This window comes from Aegilops tauschii, chromosome 1 (assembly GCF_002575655.3).
Source record: "Aegilops tauschii subsp. strangulata cultivar AL8/78 chromosome 1, Aet v6.0, whole genome shotgun sequence".
In the NCBI taxonomy this organism is placed as follows: domain Eukaryota; kingdom Viridiplantae; phylum Streptophyta; class Magnoliopsida; order Poales; family Poaceae; genus Aegilops; species Aegilops tauschii.
The window spans coordinates 178,919,336-178,931,210 of NC_053035.3; positions in this window are offsets into that span (position 1 = coordinate 178,919,336).

Below are 11,875 nucleotides of genomic sequence, written 5' to 3' on the forward strand. Positions count from 1 at the left end.
ATGTCCCATGCAAGAAATGGGAATGAATTTCAAGCACCGGGGCACCGTTGACTGGCGGCAAAACATTGAGATCCCTGATTTTTAAATTCTAGAAAATTGAAAACTCCTTTGAAATTCATGAAACTCGGCATGCTATCATGGATCGGCATCAACATGCCGTGGTACTAATTTTGTCCCATTTGGGGCACGTTTGGGTATATGCTTCTCACAAACCGGAGCTTCTCACAACAAGCATGATGGCATTCGGTAGGGAACGTCCCACCTTTGTGGACGAAATGATATCCGTTGCCTCTTATTGCTTTCAAATTTTTTTCTCGTGTCAACATAGATCAACAGGAGGGTTGTGTGAATTTTTTATTTTTCGGGGTTCGTTTGGACATTTGTGTGCATTAACTGAGTTTTCAGTGCATTTTATGTGCATAATTAAAATTTGAACTACAAGCACATGCTCCAGCACATATAAATTGGTTGAGAAATCAAATCTGTGTCCTTGGGTGCATGCTTAGGTCCCATGCAAGAAATGGGTATAAATTTCAAACACCGGGGCACCGTTGATTGCCGGCAAAACATTGAGATGCCTGGTTTTTAAAAATTCTAGAAAATCCAAAACTCGTCTGAAATTCATGAAACTTGGCATGCTATCATGGAGGAGCATCAACATGCCGTGGTACAAATTTTGTCCCATTTGGGGCAGGTTTGGGTATATGCTTCTCACAAACCGGAACTTCTCACAACAAGCATGATGGTTTTCATAAGGGAACGTCCCACCTTTGTGGACCAAACGATATCCATTGCCTCTTATTTCTTTCAAAAAATTTCTCGTGTCAACATAGAACAACAGGAGTGTTGTGTGATTTTTTGTGATTTTTCGGGGTTCGTTTGGACATTTGTATGCATTAACTGAGTTTTCCATGCATTTTATGTGCATAATTCAAACCAGAACTACATGCACATGCTCCAGCGCATATAAATTGGTTGAGAAATAAATCTCTGTCCTTGGGTGCCCGCTTAGGTCCCATGCAAGAAATGGGAATGAATATCAAGCACCGGGGCACCGTTGACTGCCGGCAAAACATTGAGATGCCTGGTTTTTAAATTCTAGAAAATCGAACACTCGTTTGAAATTCATGAAACTCGGCATGCTATCATGGATCGGCATCAACATGCCGTGGTACTAATTTTGTCCCTTTTTGGGCAGGTTTGGGTATATGCTTCTCACAAACCGGAGCTTCTCACAACAAGCATGATGGCATTCGGTAGGGAACGTCCCACCTTTGTGGACGAAACGATATCCGTTGCCTCTTATAGCTTTCAATTTTTTTCTCGTGTCAACATAGAACAACAGGAGGGTTGTCTGATTTTTTATTCTTATTTTTCGGGGTTAGTTTGGCCATTTTTATGCATTAACTGAGTTTTCAATACATTTTATGTGCATAATTCAAATTTGAACTACATGCACATGCTCCAGCGCATATAAATTGGTTGAAAAATCAAATATGTGTCCTTGGGTGCAGGCTTAGGTCCCACGCAAGAAATGGGAATGAATTTCAAACACCGGGGCACCGTTGATTGTCGGCAAAACATTGAGATGCCTGGTTTTTAAATTCTAGTAAATCCAAAACTCTTCTGAAATTCATGAAACTTGGCATGCTATCATGGAGCGGCATCAACATGCCGTGGTACAAATTTTGTCCCATTTGGGGCAGGTTTGGGTATATGCTTCTCACCAAACCGGAGCTTCTCACAACAAGCATGATGATTTTCGGTAGGGAACATCCCACCTTTGTGGACGAAACGATATCCATTGCCGCTTATTGCTTTCAATTTTTTTCTCGTGTCAACATAGAACAACAGGAGTGTTGTGTGATTTTTTGTGATTTTTTCGTGGTTCGTTTGGACATTTTTATGCATTAACTGAGTTTTGAATGCATTTTATGTGCATAATTCAAATCTGAACTACATGCACATGCTGCAGCGCATATAAATTGGTTGAAAAATCAAATATGTGTCCTTGGGTGCATGCTTAGGTCCCAAGCAAGAAATGGGAATGAATTTCAAACACCGGGGCACCCTTGATTGCCGGCAAAACATTGAGATGCCTGGTTTTTAAATTCTAGTAAATCCAAAACTCGTCTGAAATTCATGAACTTGGCATGCTATCATGGAGCGGCATCAACATGCCGTGGTTCAAATTTTGTCCCATTTGGGGCAGGTTTGGGTATATGCTACTCACAAACCGGAGCTTCTCACAACAAGCATGATGGTTTTCGGTAGGGAACGTCCCACCTTTGTGGACGAAACGATATCCATTGCCTCTTATTGTTTTCAAAATTTTCTCGTGTCAACATAGAACAACAGGAGTGTTGTGTGATTTTTTGTGATTTTTTCGTGGTTCGTTTGGACATTTTTATGCATTAACTGAGTTTTGAATGCATTTTATGTGCATAATTCAAATCTGAACTACATGCACATGCTCCAGCGCATATAAATTGGTTGAAAAATCAAATATGTGTCCTTGGGTGCATGCTTAGGTCCCAAGCAAGAAATGTGAATGAATTTCAAACACCGGGACACCCTTGATTGCCGGCAAAACATTGAGATGCCTCGTTTTTAAATTCTAGTAAATCCAAAACTCGTCTGAAATTCATGAACTTGGCATGCTATCATGGAGCGGCATCAACATGCCGTGGTTCAAATTTTGTCCCATTTGGGGCAGGTTTGGGTATATGCTACTCACAAACCGGAGCTTCTCACAACAAGCATGATGGTTTTCGGTAGGGAACGTCCACCTTTGTGGACGAAACGATATCCATTGCCTCTTATTGTTTTCAAATTTTTCTCGTGTCAACATAGAACAACAGGAGTGTTGTGTGATTTTTCGTAGTTCGTTTGGACATTTTTATGCATTATTTGAGTTTTGAATGCATTTTATGTGCATAATTCAAATCTGAACTACATGCACATGCTCCAGCGCATATAAATAGGTCGAAAAATCAAATATGTGTCCTTGGGTGCATGCTTAGGTCCCATGCAAGAAATGGGAATGAATTTCAAGCACCGGGGCACCGTTGACTGCCAGCAAAACATTGACATGCCTGGTTTTTAAATTCTAGTAAATCCAAAACTCGTCTGAAATTCATGAAACTTGGCATGCTATCATGGAGCGGCATCAACATGCCGTGGTTCAAATTTTGTCCCATTTGGGGCAGGTTTGGGTATATGCTTCTCACAAACCGGAGCTTCTCACAACAAGCATGATGGTTTTCGGTAGGGAACGTCCCACCTTTGTGGACGAAATGCTATCCATTGCCTCTTATTGCTTTCAATTTTTTTCTCGTGTCAACATAGAATAACAGGAGTGTTGTGTGATTTTTTGTGATTTTTCTGGGTTCGTTTGGACATTTTTATGCATTAACTGAGTTTTCAATGCATTTTATGTGCATAATTCCAATTTGAACTACATGCACATGCTCCAGCGAATTTAAATTGGTTGAGAAATCAAATCTGTGTCCTTGGGTGCATGCTTAGGTGCCATGCAGGAAATGGGAATGAATTTCAAACACCGGGGCACCGTCGATTGCCGGCAAAACTTTGAGATGCCTGGTTTTTAAATTCTAGTAAATCCAAAACTCATCTGTAATTCATGAAACTTGGCATGCTATCATGGAGCGGTATCAACATGCCGTGGTACAAATTTTGTCCCATTTGGGGCAGGTTTGGGTATATGCTTCTCACAAACCAGACCTTCTCACAACAAGCATGATGGTTTTCAGTAGGGAACGTCCCACCTTTGTGGACGAAACGATATCCATTGCCACTTATTGATTTCAAAAAAATTCTCGTCTCAACATAGAACAATAGGAGTGTTGTGTGATTTTTGTGATTTTTCGGGGTTCGTTTGGACATTTTTATGCATTAACTGAGTTTTCAATGCATTTTATGTGCATAATTCAAATCTGAACTACATGCACATGCTGCAGTGCATATAAATTGGTTGGAAAATCAAATCTGTGTCCTTGGGTGCATGCTTAGGTCCCATCCAAGAAATGGGAATGAATTTCAAGCACCGGGTCACAGTTGACTGCCGGCAAAACATTGAGATGCCTGGTTTTTAAATTCAAGTAAATCCAAAACTCGTCTGAAATTCATGAAACTTGGCATGCTATCATAGAGCGGCACCAGCATGCCATGGTACAAAATTTGTCCCATTGGGGGCAGGTATGGGTGTATGATTCTCACAAACCGGAGCTTCTCACAACAGGCATGATGGTTTTCGGTACGGAAAGTCCCACCATTGTGGACGAAACGACATCCATTGCCTCTTATTGCTTTCAATTTTTTTTGCTCGGGTCAACATAGAACAACAGGAGTGTTGTGTGATTTTTTGGGGTTCGTTTGGACATTTTTATGCATTAACTGTGTTTTCTATGCATTTTATCTGCATAATTCAAATTTGAACTACATGCACATGCTCCAGGGCATATAAATTTGTTGAAAAATCAAATATGTGTCCTTGGGTGCATGCTTAGGTTCCAAGCAATAAATAGGAATGAATTTCAAGCACCGGGGCACAGTTGACTACCGGCAAAACATTGAGATGCCTGGTTTTTAAATTCTAGTAAATCCAAAACTCGTTTGAAATTTATGAAACTTGGCATGCTATCATGGAGCGGCATCAACATGCCATGGTACAAATTTTGTCCCATTTGGGGCAGGTTTGGGTATATGCTTCTCACAAACCGGAGCTTCTCACAACAAGCATGATGGTTTTCGGTAGGGAACGTCCCACCTTTGTGCACGAAATGATATCCATTCCCTCTTATTGCTTTCAATTTTTTTTCTCGTGTCAACATAGAATAACAGGAGTGCTGTGTGGTTTTTTGTGATTTTTCGGGGTTCGTTTGGACATTTTTATGCATTACTGAGTTCTCAATGCATTTTATGTGCATAATTCAAGTTTGAACTACATGCACATGCTCCAGCGCGTATAAATTGGTTGAAAAAACAAATCTGTGTCCTTGGGTGCATGCTTAGGTCCCATGCAAGAAATGGGAAAGAATTTCAAACACCGGGGCACCGTTGATTGCCGGCAAAACATTGAGATCCTGGTTTTTAAATTCTCGTAAATCCAAAACTCGTCTCAAATTCATGAAACTTGGCATGCTATCATGGAGCGGCATCAACATGCCGTGTGTGACGCCCCCGATTTGACCGTACACTAATCATGCACGCAAATGTGTACGATCAAGATCAGGGACTCACGGGAAGATATCAGAACACAACTCTACAGCATAAATAAGTCATACAAGCATCATAATACAAGCCAGGGGCCTCGAGGGCTCGAGTACAAGTGCTCGATCATAGACGAGTCAGCGGAAGCAACAATATCTGAGTACAGACATAAGTTAAACAAGTTTGCCTTAAGAAGGCTAGCACAAAATTAACAACGATCGAAAAGGCAAGGCCTCCTGCCTGGGACCTCCTAACTACTCCTCGAAGCCGAACTCCATGTAGAATCATCCTCGGGATCTCTAGCTCCTGGACTCCAGCATCTGGTTGCGGCAACCAGGTAGAAAGGAAAGGGGGAAAAAGAGGGAGAAAGGCAACCGTGAGTACTCATCCAAAGTACTCGCAAGCAAGGAGCTACACTACATATGCATGGGTATATGTGTAAAGGGGCATATCAGTGGACTGAACTACAGAATGCCAGAATAAGAGGGGGAGAGCTAATCCTGTCGAAGACTACGCTTCTGGCAGCCTCCATCTTGCAGCATGTAGAAGAGAGTAGATTGAAGTCCTCCAAGTAGCATCGTATAGCATAATCCTACCCGGCGATCCCCTCCTCATCGCCCTGTTAGAGAGCGATCACCGGGTTATATCTGGCACTTGGAAGGGTGTGTTTTATTAAGTATCCAGTTCTAGTTGTCATAAGGTCAAGGTACAACTCCGGGTCGTCCTGTTACCGAAGATCACGGCTATTCGAATAGATTAACTTCCCTGCAGGGGTGCCCCACATAACCCAACACGCTCGATCCCATTTGGCCGGACACACTTTTCTGGGTCATGCCCGGCCTCGGAAGATCAACACGTCGCAGCCCTACCTAAGCACAACAGAGCGGTCAGCACGCCGGTCTAATCCTAAGCGCACAGGGGTCTGGGCCCATCGCCCATAGCACACCTGCACGTTGCGAACGCGGCCGCGAGCAGACCTAGCAACCCACACGATCACGGCGGTTACGTCAAAGCGGTCCAACACGGCGCGCGCCACTCAGTCGCTGACGTCACGAAGGCTTCGGCTGATACCACGACGCCGGGATACCCATAACTACTCCCGCGTAGATGGTTAGTGCGTATAGACCAAAAGGCCAGACTCTGATCAAATACCCAGAACTCGTAAGCGTGTTATTTATCCGCGAACGCCGACCAGGGCCAGGCCCACCTCTCTCCTAGGTGGTCTCAACCTGCCCTGTCGCTCCGCCACAAAGTAACAGTCGGGGGCCGTTAGGAACCCAGGCCCACCTCTACCGGGATGGAGCCACCTGTCCTTTCAGCCCCCTCATCAGAATCACTTGCGGGTACTCAACGAGCCGACCCGAATTTAGTCACCACATGTGTCATGTATATAAAGTATATAGTATATACCCGTGATCACCTCCCGAAGTGATCACGGCCCAGTAGTATAGCATGGCAGACGGACAAGAGTGTAGGGCCACTGATGGAACACTAGCATCCTATACTAAGCAGTAGGATAGCAGGTAAGGGTAACAACTGTAGCAACAATGACAGGCTATGCATCAGGATAGGGTTAACGGAAAGCAGTAACATGCTACACTACTCTAGTGCAAGCAGTATAGAGAAGAATAGGCGATATCTGGTGATCAAGGGGGGGCTTGCCTGGTTGCTCTGGCAAGTAGGAGGGGTCGTCAACTCCGTAGTCGAACTGGGGGTCGTCAGTAGTCTCGGGGTCTACCGGAAAGAAGTAACGGAGGGGGAACACAATAAATAACAGAGCAATCAAAGCAACACAAAGCGTAACATGACAATACACGGTGCTAGGTGTGCCCTAACGCGGTAATAGGTGATACCGACGAAGGGGGGAAACATCCGGGAAGGTATTCCCGGTGTTTCGCGTTTTCGGACAGAGGTACCGGAGGGGGGAAGTTGCGAGTTCGATAGGTTAGGAAGGTGTGGCGGACGAACGGGCTGCGTATCCAGGTTCGTCTCATCGTTCTGAGCAACTTTCATGTAGAAAACATTTTCATCCGAGTTACGGTTTAAAAGATATGAATTTTCAAAGATTATTTGAATTTCGGGAATTATTTGAATTTAGCAAAAATGAATTATGATGTCAGCATGAGGTAACGCTGACATCAGCAGGTCAACAGGTCGGCTGACCAGTCAAACCAGACAGGTGGGTCCAGTGGGACCCACATGTCATTGACAGGGCACTAACAGAGTTTTATAACTAACTTAAACAAGGTTATTAGCAGGTAGGCCCCACCTGTCAGTGCCTATTTAGATTAATTAATTAGTTTTATTTATAAAAACATTTTATTTAGTTTACTTACGCGGCGGGGCCCGCATGACAGTGACACTGGGCTGCCCAGTCAGCAGTTGACTGGGGTCAACCCAATCAACTGGGCCACCAGGACCCACTAGCAGCGACCCAGGGGGGCCCACTTAGCCACGTCGGCGGACGGCGCCGGAACAGCTCCGGCGAGCCAAATCGCGGCGGGCTCGGCTCGGGTTTAGCGCACAGGGGGTCCCAGGGGCCGCGGTTGCTTGCGTTCGACGCGGCTCGACGCCGCGCGTCGAACGGTGGCGGTGCGGGGTGCTGGGGAGGTCAGAGCAGAGCGCCAGGAGCTCGCCGGTGGCGGGGTGGTTCGGGCGTGCGGCAGAGGCGGGGCTACGGTGCGAACTGAGGCAAACCGAAGAGCGGGGCGAGGCCTACACGATGCGGCCAAGGCAACGGAGGCACGAATGGGACCAAAAGGTCACCGTGGCCACGCCGGCGACGAGGCCAGGCGGCGAAGGGTGCGGCCTAACGCGGCGCGGTGGCTACGGCAAGCTAGCGAGCTAATGGAGAGGGGGAGGAGGAGCAAGAGCTCATAGCGGGGCGTAGCCGTTTAGAGCGGGCGCGGGGAAGGCGTGGTGCAGTCGGAACCGACGGCGAACGGCGGCGGGGATCCGACGAGGAAGAAGATGGCGCGGGGTCGATGCAGGGTTCCCGGGGCTTGGGCCCGTGGTCGAGGAGGACGGGCTCGACGCGGCGGAGCCCGTGGACACGTCGGGGAGGAGAACGGGGCTCGGTGGCCGCGGCTATGGCGCAGCCATGGCGACGGCGGCGCTCGGTTGCGGTGGGGAACGAGGTGGAGCTGAGGGGGGAAAGGCGCAGGGGCCGAGAGGGAGAGCGGGTGAGTGGAGGGGAGGGCTCGAGGCGTCGAGGGGATGTCGCCCTTATCCCCTCACAAACCGGAACTTCTCACAACAAGCATGATGGTTTTCATAAGGGAACGTCCCACCTTTGTGGACCAAACGATATCCATTGCCTCTTATTTCTTTCAAAAAATTTCTCGTGTCAACATAGAACAACAGGAGTGTTGTGTGATTTTTTGTGATTTTTCGGGGTTCGTTTGGACATTTGTATGCATTAACTGAGTTTTCCATGCATTTTATGTGCATAATTCAAATCAGAACTACATGCACATGCTCCAGCGCATATAAATTGGTTGAGAAATAAATCTCTGTCCTTGGGAGCCCGCTTAGGTCCCATGCAAGAAATGGGAATGAATTTCAAGCACCGGGGCACCGTTGACTGCCGGCAAAACATTGAGATGCCTGGTTTTTAAATTCTAGAAAATCAAAAACTCGTTTGAAATTCATGAAACTCGGCATGCTATCATGGATCGGCATCAACATGCCGTGGTACTAATTTTGTCCCAATTTGGGCAGGTTTGGGTATATGCTTCTCACAAACCGGAGCTTCTCACAACAAGCATGATGGCATTCGGTAGGGAACGTCCCACCTTTGTGGACGAAACGATATCCGTTGCCTCTTATAGCTTTCAATTTTTTTCTCGTGTCAACATAGAACAACAGGAGGGTTGTCTGATTTTTTATTCTTATTTTTCGGGGTTAGTTTGGCCATTTTTATGCATTAACTGAGTTTTCAATACATTTTATGTGCATAATTCAAATTTGAACTACATGCACATGCTCCAGCGCATATAAATTGGATGAAAAATCAAATATGTGTCCTTGGGTGCAGGCTTAGGTCCCACGCAAGAAATGGGAATGAATTTCAAACACCGGGGCACCGTTGATTGCCGGCAAAACATTGAGATGCATGGTTTTTAAATTCTAGTAAATCCAAAACTCTTCTGAAATTCATGAAACTTGGCATGCTATCATGGAGCGGCATCAACATGCCGTGGTACAAATTTTGTCCCATTTGGGGCAGGTTTGGGTATATGCTTCTCACCAAACCAGAGCTTCTCACAACAAGCATGATGGTTTTCGGTAGGGAACATCCCACCTTTGTGGACGAAACGATATCCATTGCCTCTTATTGCTTTCAATTTTTTTCTCGTGTCAACATAGAACAACAGGAGTGTTGTGTGATTTTTTCGTGGTTCGTTTGGACATTTTTATGCATTAACTGAGTTTTGAATGCATTTTATGTGCATAATTCAAATCTGAACTACATGCACATGCTCCAGCGCATATAAATTGGTTGAAAAATCAAATATGTGTCCTTGGGTGCATGCTTAGGTCCCAAGCAAGAAATGGGAATGAATTTCAAACACCGGGGCACCCTTGATTGCCGGCAAAACATTGAGATGCCTGGTTTTTAAATTCTAGTAAATCCAAAACTCGTCTGAAATTCATGAACTTGGCATGCTATCATGGAGCGGCATCAACATGCCGTGGTTCAAATTTTGTCCCATTTGGGGCAGGTTTGGGTATATGCTACTCACAAACCGGAGCTTCTCACAACAAGCATGATGGTTTTCGGTAGGGAACGTCCCACCTTTGTGGACGAAACGATATCCATTGCCTCTTATTGTTTTCAAATTTTTCTCGTGTCAACACAGAACAACAGGAGTGTTGTGTGATTTTTCGGGGTTCGTTTGGACATTTTTATGCATTATTAGAATTTTGAATGCATTTTATGTGCATAATTCAAATTTGAACTACATGCACATGCTCCAGCGCATATAAATTAGATGAAAAATCAAATATGTGTCCTTGGGTGCATGCTTAGGTCCCATGCAAGAAATGGGAATGAATTTCAAGCACCGGGGCACCGTTGTACCAGCAAAACATTGAGATGCCTGGTTTTTAAATTCTAGTAAATCCAAAACTCGTCTGAAATTCATGAAACTTGGCATGCTATCATGGAGCGGCATCAACATGCCGTGGTACTATTTTTCTCCCATTTGGGGCAGGTTTGGGTATATGCTTCTCACAAACCGGAGCTTCTCACAACAAGCATGATGGTTTTCGGTAGGGAACGTCCCACCTTTGTGGACGAAATGCTATCCATTGCCTCTTATTGCTTTCAATTTTTTTCTCGTGTCAACATAGAATAACAGGAGTGTTGTGTGATTTTTTGTGATTTTTCTGGGTTCGTTTGGACATTTTTATGCATTAACTGAGTTTTCAATGCATTTTATGTGCATAATTCCAATTTGAACTACATGCACATGCTCCTGCGAATTTAAATTGGTTGAGAAATCAAATCTGTGTCCTTGGGTGCATGCTTAGGTTCCATGCAGGAAATGGGAATGAATTTCAAACACCGGGGCACCGTCGATTGCCGGCAAAACTTTGAGATGCCTTGTTTTTAAATTCTAGTAAATCCAAAACTCATCTGTAATTCATGAAACTTGGCATGCTATCATGGAGCGGTATCAACATGCCGTGGTACAAATTTTGTCCCATTTGGGGCAGGTTTGGGTATATGCTTCTCACAAACCGGAGCTTCTCACAACAAGCATGATGGTTTTCAGTAGGGAACGTCCCACCTTTGTGGACGAAACGATATCCATTGCCACTTATTGATTTCAAAAAATTTCTCGTGTCAACATAGAACAATAGGAGTGTTGTGTGATTTTTGTGATTTTTCGGGGTTCGTTTGGACATTTTTATGCATTAACTGAGTTTTCAATGCATTTTATGTGCATAATTCAAATCTGAACTACATGCACATGCTCCAGTGCATATAAATTGGTTGAAAAATCAAATCTGTGTCCTTGGGTGCATGCTTAGGTCCCATGCAAGAAATGGGAATGAATTTCAAGCACCGGGTCATAGTTGACTGCCGGCAAAACATTGAGATGCCTGGTTTTTAAATTCAAGTAAATCCAAAACTCGTCTGAAATTCATGAAACTTGGCATGCTATCATGGAGCGGCACCAACATGCCGTCGTACAAATTTTGTCCCATTTGGGGCAGGTATGGGTGTATGATTCTCACAAACCGGAGCTTCTCACAACAGGCATGATGGTTTTCGGTACGGAAAGTCCCACCATTGTGGACGAAACGACATCCATTGCCTCTTATTGCTTTCAATTTTTTTTGCTCGGGTCAACATAGAACAACAGGAGTGTTGTGTGATTTTTTGTGATTTTTGGGGTTCGTTTGGACATTTTTATGCATTAACTGAGTTTTCAATGCATTTTATGTGCATAATTCAAATCTAAACTACATGCACATGCTCCAGCGCATGTAAATTGGTTGAAAAATCAAATCTGTGTCCTTGGGTGCATGCTTAGGTCCCATGCAAGAAATGGGAATGAATTTCAAACACCGGGGCACCGTTGATTGCCGGCAAAACATTGAGATGGCTGTTTTTTAATTCTAGTAAATCCAA